This window comes from Mustela lutreola, chromosome 1 (assembly GCF_030435805.1).
Source record: "Mustela lutreola isolate mMusLut2 chromosome 1, mMusLut2.pri, whole genome shotgun sequence".
NCBI classification, from domain to species: domain Eukaryota; kingdom Metazoa; phylum Chordata; class Mammalia; order Carnivora; family Mustelidae; genus Mustela; species Mustela lutreola.
In genome coordinates, this window is record NC_081290.1 from 151,926,426 (window position 1) to 151,944,822 (window position 18,397).

The window sequence follows — 18,397 nt, forward strand, 5'->3', positions numbered from 1 at the left end:
ACTTACAGATTGGTGGAGGGGTTTAAAAAGAAGAAAAAACCTTGATAACTAACAAGACAGGATAGCGGTGAGGAGCATTGACAAACATAACACAGATTAAGATTGTTATAAGTAAATCTTAATGTATCACAATAAGCAAAAGCAGACCAAACACTAGAGGCAAAGATTGTTATATTGGAATATTATTTAAAAAGTGAAATCTCGGGGCGCCTGGGTGGCTCAGTGGGTTAAGCCGCTGCCTTCGGCCCAGGTCATGATCTCAGGGTCCTGGGATCGAGTCCCACATCGGGCTCTCTGCTCAGCAGGGAGCCTGCTTCCCTCTCTCTCTCTCTGCCTGCCTCTCCGTCTTCTTGTGATTTCTCTCTGTCAAATAAATAAATAAAAAAAATCTTAAAAAAAAAAAAAGTGAAATCTCATTCTCAAATATTTGTGAGAGGTACCTGAAACACATGGATATAGAATGTTTGCTAGAAAAAGAATGGAAAAAGTTAAACTAGGCCAATATTAACTAATACCTCAGTATCTGAAAAGATGGAAACAACCTAAGTGTCCATCAACAAATGAATGGATGAACAAAATGAATGTATATACATACAGTGGAATATTGTTCAGCCATAAAAAGGAATGAAGTTCTGAGATGAACTTCTATTATGTAGATGAACCTTGAAACATTATGCTAAGTAACATAAGTCAGATACTGTATGATTCTACTTAGATGAATATCTAGAATAGGCAAATTGATGGAGACAGAAAGTAAATTAGAGGTTACCAGGGACTGGGAGGAGAGGGAAGGAGAGAGTGACTGCTTGATAGTTAAAGAATTTCTGTTCAGGGTCATGAAAAAGATTTGGAAATACATAGTGGTGATGGTTGTACAACATTGTAAATATAATTAATGCTGCTGAGTGGCACACTTAAAAATGATTTAGTTGGCAAACTTTATGTGCTATATATTTTACCACATAATAAGAAATTCTAAGATTGCAAAGAAACAAGTAAATACGGTCCTTGATTAAGAGAGGAAATAGTCATTTAGAATCAAATCTGTAGGGGTTCCTGGGTGGCTCAGTCAGCTAAGCATCTGCCTTCAGCTCAGGTTATGATCCTGGGGTCCTGAAATTGAGCCTTGTGTTGGGCTCCCTGCTCTGTGGGGAGTCTGCTTCTCTGTCTTCCTCTACCCCTCACCCCACTCATGCTCTCTCTCTCAAATAAATAAAATCTTTTAAAAAAGAATTTATTGAATGAAATGAATGATAGACTATACATAACAGAAGAATGGTTTGGTGAATTCAAAGGTCAATTGAAATTATTCAAGCTGAAGCACTATTAGGTGAAATAAAAAATATTCAGTTAGAGTGAAACAGGATAAGTTAATGGAGCGTGGAAATTAGGGACTGTGGTTTCTTATGGTCCTATACTAGAGTGCAGGCAGTAGAGATAAATGCAAACATTATTATAAATTATTATTGCTATTATAAATAGTACTACCATAATTATTATTATAAGAAGGAATGGATATAGTTTGGCATGAGGTCAGATGTGGACATAAACAGTTGGAGGAATAAAAATAACTCTAAGAGGTGCCTGAGTGGCACAGTTGTTTAAGCATCTGATTCAGTTTCAGCTTAGGTTGTGATCACAGGGTCATGAGATTGAGCACCACGTTAGGCTCCATGCTCAGTGCAGAGTCTCCTTGAGATTCTCTCTCCCTCTGCTCCTCCCACTAGTGCTCTCTCTCTCATTTTTCTCTCTCTCTCAAATCTTTAAAAAAAATAAAAATAATTCTAAGACTTGTGGCTGGTAAATAGCCTACTATATGTCAGATACTGTGCAGGTTAATTTTTATTTACTATTTCTAATTCTCACAACAATCCTGAACATTATCGTTACCATTTTAGTGATGAAAAACTGTGGCTCAGAATGGTTAAGTGACCATCTAATAGCTTATAAAGCTGGGATTTGATCCAGGTCTGGTGAGTCCTGAGGTCTATACTCCTACCTATATATCGCACTGTTTCTAGTTGGTAAGACTGGAAGAATGTAGTAGTATGGGCAGAACTGCAAGTTTCTGGAGAGATGAGATATTGGGAGTCATGACTGTGATATATATCCTAGGAGAGGTATCCTTTAGGGTTGGAAAGTTGGTCTACTACAAAGCAGAAAGGTAGGGTCGGAGTAATAGGTCTGGGGGTTGACGCCATTTAAGTGGATGGATTCATTATCAGGCATGTTGAAAACCTTTGGGGATCATTTTCCTTATGAGGTAGGAGGAATACTGGGTGCCAACAAAGCAGAAAGAAAGAACAAGTCAGGGAAATAGGTAGAACACCAGGAAGTATGGTTTCCTGGGAAATCAAGTAAAAAGTAGAATTGAGAAGATGGTGGGTGATATAGTTCATTTATTTAACAGGTATTTATAGAGCACTTACAGTGTGCCAGACTCTCTGCTGGGTACTGGTGATATAGCAGTGAGCCAAGCAAATGAGATTCCTGTCCTCAAGAATTAAATGAATTAAGTGAAAGATGTTACAAAAGAAATCAGTAGATCAATGCCAGAAAGTGTCAGGGGGTAAGAAACTGCTTTAAACAGAAGTAGCAAGAAAATTAAAAACTGAAGGATGAGAGTTGGCCAGAGAAACCCTGGGGAAGAGCCTTTGAGACTAAAAGTGTGGCAGATGTAAAAGTTCTGAGAGGCAGTAAAGAGCTTGGTGTAGTTAAGGAACTGAAGGGAGGCCAGGGTAGCTAAAGTTGAGGAAGGAAGTGGAATAGTGATAGCAAATGAGATTAAGTCGGTGATCAGGATCTAGTTATGAAGAGCCTGGCAGTATAGTGGGAAACCACTGAAAAAAATTTTTTTCTAAAAAAAATTTATTTATTTATTTATTTGGCAGAAAGAGACAGCGAGAGAGGGAACACAAGCAGAGGGAATGGGCAAAGCAGGCTTCCCACCGAACAGGGAGACCAATGCGGTGCTAAATCCCAGGACCCTGGGATTATGACCTGAGCTGAAGGTAGATGCTTAATGACTGAGCCACCCAGGTGCCCTGCCCCTGAATATTTTTAAGGAGGGGAGAGACATGGTCTAACTCATATTTATTTGTTTAATTGATATGTAAATGACATAATATCCTATTAGTTTTGGGAGTACATCACAGTGATTTGATATTTTTATACATTGTGAAATGATTCCTGAAATGAATCAGATGACAATACAGCTGATTATATCTGTCACATTACAAAGTTATTACAATATTATTGATTATATTCCCTAAATTGTACTTTATAACCCCATGACTTATTTATTTTGTAGCTGGAAATTTGTACATCGTAACCCCCTTTACCTATTTTGCCCACCCCTACCCCACCAAGGCCTCCTCTTATAATTAACAGTTTGTTTCCTGTATTTGAGTCCATTTCTCTTTTGTTTATTTTGCTTTTTAGATTACATACATATGAAATCATACAGTATTTGTTTTTCTGTGTCTGACTTATATCACTTAGCATTATATCCTCTAGGTTTATTATGTTGTCTCAGGTGGTAAGATTTTATTATTCTTTATGGCTGAATGATACTCCATTGTATATATATACACCACATGTTTATCCATTTATCTGTTGATGGGCACTTTGCTTCCATATTCTTGGCTATTGTGAAAATGTTACAGTGAACATGGAGGTGTATATATCTCTTCAAACTGCTGTTTATGTTTTCTTTGCATAAATACAAAGAAGTGGAATTACTGGGCGGTATGTTCTATTTTAAATTTTTTGAGGAACTTCCATACTATTGTCCATTGTAGCTACACCAGTTTACCTTCTCATGATGTACTTTTTTTCACATCCTCATCAACACTTGTAATTTTTGTCTTTTTTGATAATACCCAATCTGATTGGTATGAAGTGATATATCATTGTGGTTTTGATTTGCATTTTCCTGATGATTAATGGTGTTGAGCATCTTTTCGTGTCCCTTTTGGGAATTTGTATGTCTTCTCTGGAAAAATGGCTATTCAAGTCCTCTGCCCATTTTTTATTCAGGTTGTTTGGTTCTTTGATATTAAATTTTATAAGTTCTTTATGTATTTTTAGTATTGACTCCTTATCAGATGTATGATTTGCAAATATCTTCTCCCATTCTCTAGTTGCCTTTTCATTTTGTTGATGGTTTCCTTTGCTGTACAAAAGCTTTTTGATTGGATATAATCTCATTTGTGTATTTTCGTTTTTCTTGCCCTTGCCAAGGAGATTGGTTGAAAAAATATTGCTGAAACTGATGTGAGATAGCTTACTACCCATATTTCCTTCTAGGAGTTTTATGGTCTCAGATCTTGCATTCAAGTCTTCAGTCCATTTTGAATTTATTTTTGTGTATGGTGTCAGATAAGGACCTAGTTCATTTCATTCTTTTGTATGTGGCTGCCCAGTTTTTCCAGCACCATTTATTGAAGAGAATATCCTTTCCCCATTGTATATTTTTGGTGCTTCCATTGTAAATTGACCATACATGCATGAGTTTACTTCTGGGCTTTCTATTCCATTGATTTTATTGTGTTTTTGTGGCCATATCATACTGTTTTGATTACTATATCTTTGTGGTGTAGTTTGAAATCAGGGAGCATAATACCTCCAGCTTTTTCTTTCTCAAGATTGCTTTAGGGGCTCTTGGGGGGCTCAGTCGATAAGCATCTGCCTTCAGCCCACGTCATAATCCCAGGGTCCTGGGATTGAGCCCTGCATTGGGCTCCCTGCTTGATGGGAAGCCTGCTTCTCCCTCTCCCGCTCCCCCTGATTGTGTTCCCTCTCTTGCTCTCGCTCTCTCTCTCTGTGTCAAAATAAATAAATAAATAAAATCTTAAAAAAAAAAAAAAAGATTGCTTTAGCTATTTGAAGGTGGCTTTTTGTTGTTGTTTTATACAAATTTTAGACTTGTTCATTCTTTGTCTGAAAAATGCCATTGGTATTTTGATGAGGACTGCATCAAATCTGCAGATTGCTTCAGGTAGTATGGAGATTTTAACAACACTTATTCTTCCAGTCCATGAGCACAGACCATCTTTTGTTTGTTTATGTTGTCTTTAGTTTCTTTTACACATCTTTTACCTCCTTGGTGAAATTTATTTCTAAGTATTTTATTCTTTCTTTTTTTCCAAGAAGCTTACTGAAATATTTTTTCAGTAGTCCCACTGTTTTAAATGTATATTTATGGACTGTCCAAAAACAATAGTTTTAGTACCCCTCAGACTTCTGGAAATTTTAAATGATCCAAGAAGCTCTTGTGAAGATCAAGTTTTCAAATTTTTTACCAGGAACATCCTCCAGTCAGCTTTCGTGTGCCCAGAAAGCATTCATTTAGCAGGAGTCTGTGTTTTAAGCATACATCTTTCACCTGCATAGTTGATGATATTCATTTGATATTTGCAAAGTTTTACAACTTGAAACAGTTATCAAGATCTAAAACCTTAAATGCACTTTACTTGAATGTTGACTGATTTCATACTGCGATAGGGCAGGCATACATGCAGTTATACAGTGAGGCCTCTCTTTCACACGGAAGAAATCTCTGCTTATATTATAAACTCCTTGGCATACAGTTGATGACCAGTAAACTAAGATGCATTAAAATCAATCTCCTCCTATCCTGGCATGGGATCTCAGACTGGGGCCTGTTGGGGATCTCTTAGTGTTCCATTAACAATGTGGCCTAGGCCAGGCTGCTGCCCTCCACATATTTAGGTCAAGGGATCCTCAGACCTTCCCAGCTACAGCCTGGTGCCCTGCCTGGTGCTCAAGAGGCTGTGTATCCTGAACCACTTAACCATTCTGGAACCCCCAACATAACACATCAGCAGAGAGCAGAGGCAAGAATAAAAGTGACATTTTATTCTTTTTTTTTTTTTTTTAAAGATTTTATTATTTGACAGAGAGACAATGAGAGAGAGAACACAAGCAGAGAGAGTGGGAGAAGGAGAAGCAGGCTTCCCAGTGAGCCTGATGTGGGGCTCAATCGCAGGACCCTGGGATCATGACGTGAGCGGAAGGCAGAGGCTTAACGACTGAGCCACTCCAGGTGCCCTGACATTTTATTCTTTTTGTTGCAATTATAAATGTGGTTTTCTTTATGTCTCTTTCTAATCACTCGTTATTAGTGTATAAAAATGCTACTAATTTTTGTATGTTAATTTTGTATCCTGTCACTTCACCCAGTGGTCACTACATCATGTGCCCTCCTTAATACCCCTCACCCAGATACCCATCCTCCCAACTCTCTCCCCTTCAGCAACCCTCAGTCTTTTTCCTATAGTTGAGTCTCTTATTGTCTGTCTCCCTCTCTGATTTTGTCTTATTTTTTTTTAATATTTTATTTATTTATTTGACAGAGATCACATGTAGGCAGAGAGGCAGGCAGAGGAGTGAGGCAGAAGCAGGCTCCCCACTGAGCAGAGAGCCCGACTCGGGGATCGATCCCAGGACCCTGGGATCATGACCTGAGCCGAAGGCAGAGGCTTTAACCCACTGAGCCACCCAGGCACCCCACTGATTTTGTCTTATTTTATATTTCCCTCCCTTCCCCCATGATCCTCTTTTGTTTCTTAAATTCCACATATGAGTGAAACGAAATGGTAATTATCTTTCTCTGAGTGACTTATTTCTTAGCAATAAAATACCCTCTAGTTTCATCTGTGTTGTTGCAAACAGTAAGATTGCATTTTTTGATGGCTAATTAATATTCCACTGTATATATATAGCACATCTTCTTTATTCATCTGTTGATAGACATTTGGCCTCTTTCCATAGTTTGGCTATTGTGGACATTGCTGCTATAAACATTGGGGTGCACATGCCCCTTCGGATCACTACGTTTGTATCCTTTGGGTAAATATCTAGTGGTGCAATTGCCAGGTCATAGGGTAGCTATTTAAAACTTTTTGAGGAACTTCCATACTGCTTTCCAGAATGGCTATACCAGCTTACATTCCCACCAGCAGTGTAAGAGGGTTCCCCTTTCTCTGCATCCTCGCCAACATTTGTTGTTTCCTTACTTGTTAATTTTCTGACTGAATGAGGTGGTATCTCATTGTGGTTTTGCATTTCCCTGATGCCAGGTGATGCTGAGCATTTTCATGTATCTGTTGACCATTTGTATGTCTTTGGAGAAATGTCTATTCATATCTTCTGCCCATTTCTTGACTGGATTATTTCTTTTTTGGGTATTGAGTTTGGTAAATTATTTATAGATTTTGGATACAAGCCCTTTATCTGATAAAACATTTGCAGATATCTTCTCCCATTCTGTAGGTTGTCTTTTGGTTTTGTTGACTGTTTCCTTTGTTGTGCAAAGGCTTTTTATCTTGATGAAGGCCCAGTAGTTCATTTTTGCTTTTTTCCCCCTTGCCTTTGGAGACGTGTCTAGTAAAAAGTTGCTGTGGCTGAGATTGAAGTAGTTCCTGCCTGTGTTCTCCTCCAGAATTTTGATGGATTCCTGTCTCACACTGAGGTCTTTCATCCATTTTGAGTCTATGTTTGTGTGTGGTGTAAGAAAATGGTCCAGTTTCATTTTTCTGCATGTGGCTGTCCAATTTTCCGTATACCATTTGTTGAAGAGACTGTCTTTTTTCCATTGGGTATTCTTTCCTGCTTTGTTGAAGGTTAGTTGACCATAGAGCTGAAGGTCCATTTCTGGGTTCTCTGTTCTGTTCCATTGATCTTTGTGTCTGTTTTGTGTCAGTACCATACTGTCTTGATGATTATAGCTTTGTAATAGAGCTTGAAGTCTGGAATTGTGATGCCATCGTCTTTGGTTTTCTTTTTCAGCATTCCTTTGGCTATTTGGGGGTCTTTTATGGTACCATACAAATTTTAGGATTATTTGTTCCAGCTCTATAAAAATGTTACGGTGTTCTGATAGGGATTGCATTGAATGTGTAGTTTGTTCTGAGTAGCATAGACATTTTAACAGTATTTGTTCCTCCAGTCCATGACACGGAACATTTTTCCATTTCTTTGTGTCTTCCTCCATTTCTTTCATGAGTGTTTATAGTTCTCAGAGAACGGATTCTTTGCTTTTTTGGTTGGATTTATTCCTAGGTATCTTAGTTTTTGATACAATTGTAAATGGGACTGATTTCTTAATTTCTCTTTCTTCTGTCTCATTGTTAGTGTAGAAGAATGCAACTGATTTCTGTGCATTGCTTTTATATCCTACCACTTTGCTGAATTCCTGTATGACTTCTAGAAATTTTGGAATGGAGTCTTTTGGGTTTTCCACATAGAGTTTCATGTCATCTGCGAAGAGTGAGGGTATGATTTCTTCTTTACCCATCTGGATGCCTTCTATTTTTTTTGTTGTTGTTGTTGTCTGATTGTTGAGGCTAGGACTTCTAGTGCTATGTTGAATAACAACAGTGATAGTGGACACCTCTGCTGTGTTCCCGACCTTAGGGGAAAAGCTCTTAGTTTTTCCCAATTGAGAACGACATTTGCTGGGAGCTTTTCATATATGGCTTTTATGATATTTAGGTATATTCCCTCTGTCCCTACACTGTGGAGAGTTTTCATTAAGAAGGGATGCTATACTTTGTCAAATGCTTTTTCTGTATCTGTTGAGAGGATCATATGGTTCTTGTTATTTCTTTTATTAATGTGCTGTATCACACTGATTGATTTGCAGATGTTGAACTACCCTTGCAGCCCAGGAATAAATCCCACTTTGTTGTGCAAATAATCCTTTTAATGTACTGTTGGATCCCATTGGCTAGTATCTTGATGAAAAATTTTACATCCATGTTCATTAGGGATATTGGTCTATAATTCTCCTTTTTGGTGGGGTCCTTGTTTGATTTTGGGATCAAGGTAATGCTGATCTCATAAAATTAGTTTGGATGTTTTCCTTCCATTTGTACTTTTTTGAAACAGCTTCTGAAGAATAGGTATTAATTCTTTTTTAAATGTTTCGTGAAGTCCCCTGGGAAACTCATTTGGCCCTGGACTCTTGTTTGTTGGAGATTTTTGATTACTGCTTCAATTTGCTTGCTAATTATGGGTATGTTCAGGTTTTCTATTTCTTCCTGTTTCAGTTTTGGTAATTTATGTTTCTTGGTATGCATCCATTTCTTCTAGATTGCCTAATTTGTTGGCATATTGTTGCTCATAATATGATCATATAATTGTATTTTTTCATTGTTGATTGTGATCTCTCCTCTTTCATTTATGATTTTATTTATGTGGGTCATTTCTCTTTTTGATAAGTCTTGACAGGTGTTTACCAATTTTACTAATACTTTCAAAGAACCTGTTCCTAGTTTTGTTTATCGTTCTACTGTTCTTTTTGTTTCTATTTCATTGATTTCTGCTCTAATCTTTATTATTTCTCTTCTCCTGCTGGGTTTAGGCTTTATTTGCTATTCTTTCTTCAGCTCCTTTAGGTATAAGTTCAGATTGTATATTTGAGACCTTTCTTATTTCTTGAGAAAGGCTTGTATTGCTATATACTTCCCTCTTAGGACCACCTTTGTTGCATTCCAAAGATTTTGAACAATTGTGTTTTCATTTTCTTTTGTTTCCATGAATTTTTTGAACTCTTCTTTAATTTCCTGGTTGATCCATTCATTTTTCAGTAGGATGCTCTTTATCCTCCATGTGTTTGTGTTCCTTCCAAATTTTCTCTTGTAATTGAGTCTGGTTTTGTTTTGTCTTTTTTAAATTAGAGAAAGCACAAAGCGGCGTGGCAGAGGGTAAGAGAGGAAGGGGAGAAGCAGACTCCCCACCAAGCAGGGAGCCCAATGAGGGGCTCAATCCCAGGACTCCTGGATCATGGCCTGAGGCAAAGGCAGCCACTTACCCAACTGAATCTCCCAAGTGCCCCTGAGCTCAAGTTTTAAAGCATTGTTGTCTGAAAATATGCAGGGAATAATCCAGTCATTTAGTACTGGTTGAGACCTGATTTGTGACCCAGTATGTGATCTATTCTGGAGAATGTTCCATGTGCACTTGAGAAGAATGTGTATTCTGTTGCTTTAGGATGAAATGTTCTGAATATACTATGATGTCCATCTGGTCTAGTGTATCATTCAAAGCCCTTGCTTGTTTCCTTGTTGATCTTCTGCTAAGATCATTTGTCCATTGCAGTGAGTGGGGTATTAAAGTCCCCTACTATTATTGTATTATTATCAATGTGTTTCTTTAATTTTTTTATTAATTAGTTTATGTAACTGGCTGCTCCCAAGTTAGGGGCTCAAATATTTACAGTTGCTAGATCTTGTTGGATAGACCCTTTAATTATGATACAGTATACTTCTTCATCTCTTATTACAGTTTTTGGTAATAAATTAATAAGTCTAATTTGTCTGATATAAGAATTGCTACCCCAGCTTTCTTTTGATGGTTCATTAGTATGATAAATGGTTCTCCACCCCCTTACTTTCAATCTGGGGTGTCTTTGGTTCTAAAATGAGTCTCTTGCAGACAGCACATCAATGGGTCTTGTTTTTTCAATCCCTTCTGATATCCTGTGTCTTTTGATTGGGGCATTTAGCCCATTTACATTCAGGTAACTAATGGAAGATAGGAATTTAGTGCCATTGTATTACCTGTGAAGTCACTCTTTTTGGGCTTTTGTCTTTTTTTTTTTTTTTTCCTGGCCTGTGTTACTTTTGGACTCTTTCTTCACTTAAAGAATCCCCTTTAGTATTTCTTGCAGGGTTGGTTTAGTGATCAGAAATTCTTTTAGTTTCTGTTTGTTCTGGAAGTTCTTTATCTCTTCTGTTTTGAATGTCAGCCTTGCTGGATAAAGTATTCTTGGCTGCATGTTTTTCTCATTTAACACCCTGAATATGTCATGCCTGACCTGCTGGGTCTTTGTGAATAGGTCTGCTGCCAGCCTTATGTTTTACCCTTGTAGGTAATGGGCCTCTTGTCCCCGAGCTGCTTTTAGAATTTTCTCTTTGTCTTTGAGATTTGCAAATTTCACTATATGTCAAGGTGTTGACCTATTTTTATTGATTTTGAGGGGGGTTCTTTATGTTTCCTGGACTTGAATGCCTGTTTCCTTCCTCAGATTAGGGAAGTTCTCATGTATAATTTGCTCAAATAAACCTTCTAACCCCGCCCCTTCCTCTTCCTCTGGGATCCCAATTATTCTAATATTGTCTCACTTTATACTATCACTGATCTCTTGAATTCTCCCCTCATGATCTAGTAATTGTTTATCTCCTTTTCTCAGCTTGTTTATTCTCCATCATTTTGTCTTCTATAGCACTGACTCTTCTGCTTCGTTTATCTTAGAAGTTAGGACCTCCATTTTTTATTGCATCTCAGCAATAGCCTTTATGATACCAACCTCTTTAGATTTTAGGGTTTTTTTTCCTCCAGTAAGGGATTCTCTAGTGTCTTCTGTGTTTTTTTCCAAGCCCCGCTAGTATCTTTATAATTATTGTTTTGAATTCTTAGTTCTGACATCTTACTTATACCCACATTGATTAAATCCTTGTCAGTGAGTACTGCCTCTTGTTCTCTTTATTTTGACAGTGACTTCTTCCATCTTGTCATTATGTCCAGAGAAGAGTAGGTGAGAGAGAGAAAAAAATAAAAAATAGCAACAATGACACCAGAAAAATATATACTAAACTAATTTGAAGAGATGAGAAAGCGAAAAAGAAATAATAGAGAATAAAATCAAACAGAGGTGAACAGAACAGAATATTAAAGTAGGTCCTGGGTGTATTTTGGTTTGAATATTCAAAACTAGAAACTAGATCCCAAAATTATAAAATAAAAGCTTATATACATATACAAAAATAAAACTGAATGCAATGAAAGGAAGCCAAAAATGAAATATATATATATATATATATATATATATATATATATATATATATAAAACATAAATGTAAAAATGGAAATTAAAAAATTTGACAAAATAGGGAATTGGCTGAAAAGGAAAAAACTTAAAACTGAAAGGCTAAAGAATTGTGAGAAAAAAACCACAAATTCTGATTTTCCCCGGAGTTTTACAGTTCTCTGTGATCAGTAAACTTGGTATTAGCTGGAAGTTCCTGCTGGTTTTCTGGGGAAGGGGCCTGTTGGGCTGATTCTCAGGTGTCTTTGCCTGAGTGGAATTGCATCCCTCTTACCAGGGGGCCAAGCTCAGTATAAGCAACCCCAGATTGCTCTGTGTGTGTGGCTTTTGTTCTCTAAAATCTAAACTGGTTGATTTCAGCACCAATTTGGGGTATGAAAATTGCAGCTTCCCAATATCCAGCCCTGGAGCTGAAAGTTTGTACCCCTGACTCTTCAGTGTGCCCTCAGAGAAAAGCAATCACTCTTGTCTCCCTGGTTTCTGTCTGCATTCAGTGTTCAAGCAGCCTATGATAAAGCATTTTGTTTAGTTTTTTAAGATTTTATTTATTTTTTTGTCAGAGAGAGAGCACAAGGAGGCAGAGTGGCAGGCAAAGGCAGAGAGAGAAGCAGGCTTCCTGCTGAGCAAGGAGCCCGATGTAGGACTCAATCCCAGGACCCCAGGATCATGACCCGAGCTGAAGGCAGCCGATTAACTGACTGAGCCACCAAGGCGTCCCATGATCAAGTGTTTTTAATCTCAGGCATGTGCCCCGTTTCAATTCTCCAAACTTTATGGACTCCAGTGGTGCAAGCCAGTGCTGGTCTCCTGGGGGAGGGAATGGAGTCTTGCCATGGTCTTGCCTCTTGCTGGGCTCCTGCTTGCAGAGCAGTCACACGACTGGGCTTCGTTTTACAGTTTATGCCAACATTGAGCACAAAGTTCAAACCTGTGCTTACTACTTGTAGCTGGCTTCCCTGCTCCGATACTTGGAAACTCTGCCACACTCAGATAACCCCATTTTTTTGTGACCCCAGGTATCCTGAGATCACACTGTCGCACCTTGGATTCTTTGCCACCTGAGCGCCCTTCAGGCAGGGGCATCCCCTAATGGAGCAGACTTCTGAAAGTTCTGCTTTTGGTTCTCCACTGCTTATATCACTTTTTGAGACTTATAGAGGCTTCCTCCCCCTACAGTTTATCTTCTGATGATATATTGCCTCAGATTCACTTTTTCATACCTCCTAACTTGCAAAAATTGATTGCTTTTCTATTTGTAGAATTGCAGCAATTCTTTTCTCAGATTGCCAGTTGAGTTCACAGGTGTTCAGAATGATTTGATAGCTATCTAGCTGAATTCCAGGAACCAGATAAAATGACTCTCCCCTACTCCTTCACCATCTTACCTCTCTTCCCAGTTTGCTAATATCATGTTGAAGTTTTTTGCATCTGTATTCATCAAGGATATTGACCTGTAACTTACTCCTTTTTTTTTTTTTTTTTTTGTGGTGGTGGTTTAGGCCAGTGTTTACTTACAGATTTTCTGCCTAGATGATCTATGCATTGATATAATTGGGAGTATAATTTTCCCTACATTATTGTATTATTGTCCATTTCTCCCTTTATATCCATTAATATTTGTTATTAATATTAAAACAACTCCTATGTTATATCCTCTTATCAGATTGACTCCTTTATCATTATGTAATGCCCTTCTGTGTGTGTGTGTGTATGTGTGTGTGTTGTGTGTTTTTAAGATTTTATTTATTTGTCAGAGAGAGAGAGAACACATAAGTGGGGGAGTGCAGGCAGAGGGAGAGGGAGAAGTAGGCTTCTTGCTGAGCAGGGAACCTGATGACTTGGGGCTCGATCCTAAGACCTTGGCATCATGAGCTGAGCCGAAGGCAGATGCCTAATTGACTGAGGCACCTAGGCGCCCTCCTTCTTTGTGTTTTGTTACAGTTTTTGTTTTATAGTCTGTTTTGTCTGATATAAGTATGGCTACTTCAGCTTTCTTTTCATTTACATTTGCATGGAATATCTTTTTCTATCCCTTTACTCTCAGCCTTTGTGTGTCTTGAGATCTGGAGTCTTTTATAGGCAGCATATAGATGGATCTTTTTTTTTAAAATTTATTCACCCTATATCTTTTTTTTTTTTTAAAGATTTTATTTATTCGACAGAGATCACAAGTAGGCAGAGGCAGGCATAGAGAGAGGGGGAAGCAGGCTCCCTGCTGAGCAGAGAGCCCGATGTGGGGCTCGATCTCAGGACTGTGGGATCATGACCTGAGCTGAAGGCAGAGGCTTTAACCCACTGAGCCACCCAGGCACCCTTATATCTTCTGATTAGAGCATTTAGTCTCTTTACATTAAATTAATTATTGATAGATACGTGCTTATTGACATTTTGTTAATTGTTTTCTGGTTGTTTTTGTAACTCTTTTTGTCCCTTTCTTCTCTTTGTCCCTTTTCTTTTTTTTTTTTTTTTTAAGATTTTTATTTGTTTATTTGACAGAGAGAGATCTGCAGGCAGAGAGGCAGACGACAGAGAGATAGAGAGATAGAGAGGAGGAAGCAGGCTCCCCGCTGAGCAGAGAGCCCGATGCGGGACTTGATCCCAGGACACTGAGATCATGACCTGAGCCGAAGGCAGAGGCTTTACCCCACTGAGCTACCGAGGCGCCCCATCTTTGTCCCTTTTCTTGTGGTTTGATGGTTTTCTTTAGTGTTATGTTTGGGTTCCTTTGTCTTTATTTTTTGTGTATCTTCTGTAGGTTTTGGTTTGTGGTTACTGTGAGGTTCATACATATTGATCTTTATATGTAGCTGATAGTCACTTAAGTTCAGACACATTATAAATTCTAAAAACGCTATGTTTTTACCCTTTACTCTGTTTTATGTTTTTTACTTCATACTTTATATGTTCATTTTTTATCCCTTAACTACTTATTGTAGTTATGGTTGATTTTCTTATTTCTAGTTATGGCCTTTTCTTTTCCACTTAAAGACTCCTTAACATTTCTTGTAAGGCCAGCTGGAGTAGCCTGTAGCATGTTGCACAGGAGCTGCCCTGGTGGGACACCTGGAGCTAGGGTGGGTTGGGGTCTGGAGTGTGCTGGGAGACCTTAGCACCCTAGCTAGAGCATGTATACCTTGCTCCTGTTCATGCTATCAAGGTGGAGAGGCTTCCTAGTGCCTCTGAACCCACAGAATTCGAGCAATTTTCCTCCTGTTTCGTGTATGCTCAAGAGTTAGTAAATGAGTTTCTTTCACGTGTGGTGTAGTTGCCCTTGAAGTCACTGTTTTCTCACTGTGCCCTGGGATACATGAATCACAGGCCCCTCAGTAATATAGCTCCCCACTGCAGGATGGTGTTTTGGGGTGGGATTCCTGTTGTTGCAGTGTTTCTGTCTCCTTCCGTTTTCTAAGTGTGTTCCCTCTTTTTTTTTTTTTTTTTGGTGCAGAAGCTCTTTAATGAGCCCTCAATTCTTCTTCAGGAGGAATTGCTTTATATGTAGGTATAAATTCAGTGTGACCTTGGTAGGAGGTGAGTTCAGTGTCTTCTTACACTGCACTCTTGAACCACCAAAATTCTAATTCATGTTTTAAGATGATGATTCTGGTTGCTATGTATAGAATGCTTTGTAGGGGCAGGCTGACAAGCTAGGTGTTCACTGCTGGGCAGATGACAGAGAATAAGGCAGGTTATATTGTATTTGGAGTAAAGAAAATCTCTGGAGATTATTCCTTATTAGTGTTTCAGTGACATTTATTTCTATACACTAAGAACTTCATTGTCATTTTACAGAGAATGAAAGAAGAGATTCATTTTTCTTTTTACAGAAGAGATTCTGAGGGTTTTCTTTTTCTTTTGTGCTTGAAATAATTTAATTGTCTGTTTAGGAAAGAAAGTTCATGCTCTTGGACACTGACAATAGTTTTACTTTATTCTAATAAAAGGGATGGAACTTGATGGGAAAATTCTTTTGAATTATTGATTTCCATTTGTTTCTGTTTCCACCTGTGATCATGTAAGTTATTAGCACTAACAATATCAGATTTAGTATAGTAAGTCAGCAAATGACTTTAAAAAATTATTGTTTAGACTCTGTGTAATATATTTCAGAGTTTTAAATATGAGAAATTTCAAACATATGTAAATACAGACTACAGTATAATAAACTTCCATATATCCTCATCATGCAGTGTCAACAATAGTTAGCTCATGGTTAATCTTGTTTCATCTGTACCTCCAAACACACTTTACCACCCGCACTCATCCTGTTTATTTTTAAGCAAATTCTGGATAAATTGTTTTCTCTGTAAAAATCTCTGTATAGGGGCGCCTGGGGTGGCTCTGTTGTTAAGCATCTGCCTTATGCTCAGGTCATGATCCCAGGGTCCTGGGGTAGAGCCTTGCGTCGGGCTCCCTGCTCAGCGGGGATCCTGCTTCTCCCTCACCTTCAGCTGCTCCCCCAGCTTATGTTTCCTCTGTTGGTGTGTCTGTCAGATAAATAAGTAAAATCTTAAAAAAAAATAAAAATCTCAGTAATACTTCTAATAGGTAGGGTGTTGTTTTTTTTTTTTTTAAACAATTCAGTGTTTTAGTTTATTCCCTCTTTGAGTACATAAACAGGTAACCGTGTATGTGGATGGTTTGTCTTCGAATGTCAATTTATATGCTTCTTGTTCCAGTATAATTATCAAATATCAACCCTTTTCAGTTAAGAATGTCTCTGTTTGAATATTAAATTCTGTGGTCACCTAATATACATAAGGGAAGGCTTTTCATAGTTGTCAGCAAATACATTCATTTTATTTTTTTTAAATTTTATTTTATTTTAATTCCAGTATAGTTAGTATAAAGTGTTATATTAGTTTTTGGTATATAATAGTGTTTCACCAATTTTATACATCACCCAGTGTTCATCACAAAGAATGTACTCCTTAATCCCCATCACTTATTTCACCCACCCCCACCAGCCATTTCCCCACTGATAACCATCAATTTGTTCTCAATAGTTAAGGGTCTGTTTCTTGGCTTACCTCTTTCTTTTTCCTTTGATTGTTTTGTTTCTTAAATTCCACATCTGAGTGAAATCTCATATGGTATATGGTATTTGTCTTTCTCTGACTGGCTTATTTCACCTAGTATTATGCTCTTTAGCTCCATCCATGTCATTGCAAATGGCAAGATTTCATTCTTTTTTATGGCCAAATAATATTCCATTATATAGATATACACACACACCACATCTTCTTTATCCATTCGTCTATTGATGGGCACTTTGGCTGCTTCCATAATTTGGCTGTTTTAAATAATGCTGCTATAAACATATGGCTTCATGTATCCCTTTGAATCAGAATTTTTGTATTTTTTTGGTTAATACCCGATAGCATAATTAATGGACCGTTGGATAGTTTTATTTTTAACTTTCTGAGGAACTTCAGTACTGTTTTCTACAGTGGCTGAACCAGTTTGTATTCCCACCAACTATGCAAGATGTTCCTTTTTCTCCACATCCTAATCAATATTTGTTGTTTCTTGTGTTGATTGTTACCATTCTGACTGGTGTGTGGTGATACTATAGTTTCAATTTGCATTTCCTTGATGATAAGTGATGTTGAGCATCTTTTCATGTGTTTGTTAGCTATCTGTATGTCTTCTTTGGGAAAATATCAGTTCATTACTTCTGCCCATTTTAAATTGGATTATCTGTTTTGGGGTGTTGATTTGTATAAGGTTTTTTTTTTTTTTTTAATATATTTTGGATACTAACCCTGTATCATATATTTCATTTGCAGATAACCTCTCCTATTCCATAGGTTGCCTTTTAGTTTTGTTGATTGTTTCTCTTGGCTGTGCAGAAGCGTTTTATTTTGATAAAATCCCAATAGCTTATTTTTGCTTTTGTTTCCCTTGTCTCAGGATATATATCTAGAAAAATGTTGCAACAGTTGATGGTCAGAGACCTTACTGTCTGTACTCTCTTCTTAGATTTTATGGTTTCAAGGTCTCACATTTGGATTAGGTCTTTAATCAATTTTGAGTTTATTTTTGTGGATGGTGTAAATAAGTGGTCCAGTTTCATTCTTTTGCATGTTGCTGTCCAGTTTTCCCAACAACATTTGATCAAGAGTTTGTCTTCTTCCCATTGGATATTTTTTCCTGCTTTGTTGAAGATTAATTGACCATACAGTTGTGGGTTCATTTCTGGGTTTTTATGTTCTGTTCCTTTGATCTATGTGTCTTGTTTTTGTGCCAGTTCCATACTGTTTTTATTGTTACAGCTTTGTAATGTAAGTTGAAGTCCGAAATTTTGATACCTCCAGCTTTGTTCCCCCCCCCCCCCCAACCACCCAAAATTGCTTTGGCAATTCAGGGTCTTTTATGGTTCCACATAAATTTTAGGATTTTTTTTTGGTCTAGTTCATGAAAATTACTGTTGGTATTTTGGTCGAGATTGCATTAAATGTGTAGATTGCGTTGGGTAGTATAAACATTTTAATAATACTCTTCCATTCCATGAGCATGGAGTATCTTTCCATTGCTTTATGTCAT

General features: G+C 37.7%; 1 protein-coding gene across 6 annotated transcripts in view; it reads left to right on the forward strand.

Moving 5' to 3' along the window:
• The window catches only part of EXTL3 (exostosin like glycosyltransferase 3), a 143,888-nt gene that overhangs the window by 80,207 nt on the left and 45,284 nt on the right, over positions 1 to 18,397 (forward strand). The window contains exon 1 of one of the 6 annotated variants that reach the window (XM_059176852.1): positions 5,949 to 6,067. The exons of the other annotated variants lie outside the window; for them this stretch is intronic. The gene's annotated coding sequence lies outside the window, so the exon portion shown is untranslated. Of the gene's footprint in view, positions 1 to 5,948; positions 6,068 to 18,397 lie in introns of those variants that run through there. 6 annotated transcript variants of the gene reach the window in all.